General features: G+C 35.7%; 1 non-coding gene across 1 annotated transcript; it reads left to right on the forward strand.

Moving 5' to 3' along the window:
* The first annotated feature begins 2,532 nt into the window (after positions 1–2,532).
* On the forward strand, positions 2,533–2,613 carry LOC131837666 (small nucleolar RNA SNORD115). The gene has a single exon (XR_009356261.1). It is a non-coding gene; the product is annotated as a small nucleolar RNA SNORD115 (small nucleolar RNA).
* Positions 2,614–3,924: the final 1,311 nt, after the last annotated feature.

Genomic DNA, 3,924 nt, shown 5'->3' on the forward strand with positions numbered 1-3,924 from the left:
CACAATCTCATTTTATTTATTTATTTCATTATAATTTTTTTATTGTGTTATGTTAGTCACCATACAATACATCAATCAATGTAATAACATTCCAAGTACAAATCCTGTTAAGTTTTTTGGAAACCGCCCATTTAATTTCACAAGTTATGTAGAATACAAAGGGCCCCCAAAAATCTCAGTCATCTTGATGAAAATGAGGAAAATTTTATGAATTAAATGACAAAATTTCAAAATTTCAGTTTTATAGGTTACAGAGTTAAGATTGTGTACTGAGAACAAACAGAAAACTATTCCAGTCGGGAATAAAATCAGCTTCACAAACAGATCAACACATATGTGATTACTTGATTTATTTTTTTTTCTTATTTTCTTTTTTTTAATTTATTTTTTATTTATTTTCAGCATAACAGTATTCATTATTTTTGCACCACACCCAGTGCTCCATGCAATCCATGCCCTCTATCATACCCAACACCAGTACCCCAACTCCCACTGTCTCACCACTTCAAAACCCTCAGATTGTTTTTCAGAGTCCATAGTCTCTCATGGTTCACCTCCCCTTCCAATTTCCCCCAACTCCCTTCTCCTCTCTAACTCCCCATGTCCTCCATGCTATTTGCTATGCTCCACAAATAAGTGAAACCATATGGTAATTGACTCTCTCTGCTTGACTTATTTCACTCAGCATGATCTCTTCCAGTCCTGTCCGTGTTGCTACAAAAGTTGGGTATTTGTCCTTTCTGGTGGAGGCATAATACTCCAGAGTGTATATGGACCTCATCTTCCTTATCCATTCATCCATTGAAGTACATTTATTATAAATCAAGTAATCCACAGACTGTGGATGTACTTCTTTTGCATGATGAGTAAAGGATGGTCTGTTCAAAAGTTTGTGCTAGGTATATTGGATATCAATATGAAAAATGAGTCCCATTTTCAAACCATACAAAGGAAATTCAAATGGAGAGATTAAAATAGCAGATGGGGGAGAATATCTACAGGGGACCTGTCTTCAGTACTTTTTCTTACACTGAGAATATTAAATGGTATAACTTGCCCATGCAGGGAACTTCTGGGGAAAATGAGAATAATTACATGCAGAATGAACTTATTTGTTGAAGCCTAACCAATAAGCATGGTGCTGCTTTACCAAATTTTGGGCTACAGAGATGTATAGTAAATACATAAACTGTGTGGAATAAAAAGCTAAAGTGCTAAGCTAAAATCTTTTTTAGCACAGGGTCAAATTATCCCCAGCTTACAGAGCTGAGTTTAAAAAAGATACTGCCAGGGTGCCCGGGTGGCTCAGTCAGTTAAGTGTCCAACTCTTGATTTCAGCTTTGGTTATGATCTCAGGGTCCTGGGATGGAGCTCTGGAGTCTGCTGGAGATTCTTTCTTCTTCTACTTCTGCCCCTCGCCTATATTCTCTCTCTCTCTAAAAGGAATAAATAAACAAAATTTTAAAAATAATAAAATAAATAGGAAACTGCAGTGGCACCAAGTATGAAAAAGAAGTAGAATGATACAAAAATAAAAATTAATTTGAATTCTCCTCAATAATTACAGAGACACATAATTCCAAATATATCTACAGACTAAGAAAGTGTAACCACTAAGATATTTAGGTTCATTCTTTAAGGGAACATGGATATTTTGATGGCTAATGTTTCTCCATGGGTGATTTACCTATGTAATATTTTCAGGAGATGCAATATCTTCAGGAGAAATTTATACCTGAAGTTTTGTTATGATTCAAGCTGAAAACCTTGTAGTTCATTGGTATTGTTTTTATGACACATTATTGGGGTGGATCTAAATTCACATGCAGATAAATGTATTTCTGTTAGATTATTTTGAGTTTTCTAAGGTGCTGTGAAATAATGTGGATCATAAATGAGCAACTCACAATTTAAGTACCTTGGAATTTGCACCCAGAAGTTTGAGATTAAGGCATATGCTTTGGCCATAATACCTGAGTTTGAATAGAATCATAAGCAATCTGATACCTGATATATAGCTTCTTATTATCACATGGCATTATTAGGTTTATTTCAGGAAGAAAACATACGCTATGAGTAATGCCATTTTTTTTTTCTGCTCTGGCATCTGGAAGATACAGGAAGTTATAAAGACTGGTTAAGAGTAACATATTGTTTCTGCATAAATGCCCCTGACCAAGGTACTTTATTTGCTCCAACTTGACTATATTTAGTGAACCTCTGGATTATAGTCAAAGGAATGTGGTCTTTTTTGAGTAAGGACAACCAATATCCCTAATGTAGAAACCACAGAGGAGCACATGAACAATGCATATATGAGATATATATTTTTCATCTTTGACTACTGTCCCAACCCTGTGTGCAAAGACAAAGATAAATGGAGAAGAGAACCATTTCACTCACTTCACCTGGGGCACCATTAACTACACAGTTGTCCTGCACTGAATTTATTATATATCCAGTTCACTTGGGATCAGATTGAGAATTCCGTCCACAGTAAGAGTTTTCAGTACAAAGAAGTCTAGGTGGAGGGGGTACCATGATTTGAGTGAATTATGATGTCTTGGGGAGATATGATAATATAAAAATCATGCTAGGATTACATAGGGGCCCTGGAGAAGTGATAATCCCAGATTGTGAAGTGGAAGAAGGGGTTCTTAGCTTTACTAGTAGAAATTCTAATGATGGGCTTCTGATAATAAATCTCCTGTGTAAAACTTGTTCATCCACATCTTCCTATCTCTTCTCAAGTTAGAAATACTCTTATACTAACTCCATTTTGGTTCCTCATTACCATATTTTTTTGGGAAATTATACTCCACTTTTTAAAAATATTGTGTATTGCAGTAATCTGACTGGCATGATATGCACCATTACATGAATTAGGGCTAGTTAACTACCTTTGGTAACTAAAAAATTCCAAATTGGGATAGGGAAATAGGGAAGACTTACCTCTGGGACATTTAAGTCCATTTTCAAACAATGTGACTATCATTATGCATTCCTTTTCTCCCAGGGTCATGTATATGATGGGCTCTTGAACAGAATAATTTCATTTTTTACCTGAGCTTGCTTTAACTGAAAGCTGAAAGAGTTTTATGATTCATTTGGAATTTCTATGCTGCAATATTAGCTTGGGTCTAAATGACCAAGTAGACAAAATCAACCATTATATTATTTCATGTTTTCAAAGTATGGGTCATTTTCAGATTATGAATATTCAAGTCTCCTGACAACTGTGGACAAAAGATTGAGAGTGAGACATTTGTTTTCCCGTGGATGTAACAATGAAATTAGAAGCTTCTTGGTATATTATTTACTGTTTAGGAGTAGTTCCCAAGAGATGCAGTTTTATTTTTCCTCTTTTTTTAACATTTAATTTAATTTTATTTTTTTCAGTGATCGTTTCAGTGATTCGTTGTTTAAGCACCACACCCAGTGGTCAATGCAATACATGCATCCTTAGCACCAACCACCAGGCTCACCCAAACTCCCATCCCCCTCCCCTCGAAAACTCTAATTTTGTTTCTCAAAGTTCACAGTCTCTCATACTTCTTCTCCCCCTCTGAGTTCCCCCAATTCACTTTTCCTTTCCTTCTCCTATTGTCCTCCATGCTATTCCTTATGCTCCACAAGTAAGTGAAACCATATGATAATTGACTTTCTCTGCTTGACTTATTTCATTCAGCATAATCTCCTCCAGTCCCGTCCATGTTGATACAAATTTGGGTATTCATCCTTTATCATGGCTACCTAATATTCTATTGTATATATGGACCATATTTTCTTTATCCATTCATCTGTTGAAGGGCATCTTGACTCTTTCCACAATTTGGCGACTGTGGCCATTGCTGCTATGAACATTGGGTTATATTTGGCCCTTATTTTCACTACATCTGTATCTTTGGGGTAAATACCCAGTAG

Source organism: Mustela lutreola, chromosome 7, assembly GCF_030435805.1.
Source record: "Mustela lutreola isolate mMusLut2 chromosome 7, mMusLut2.pri, whole genome shotgun sequence".
In the NCBI taxonomy this organism is placed as follows: Eukaryota; Metazoa; Chordata; class Mammalia; order Carnivora; family Mustelidae; genus Mustela; species Mustela lutreola.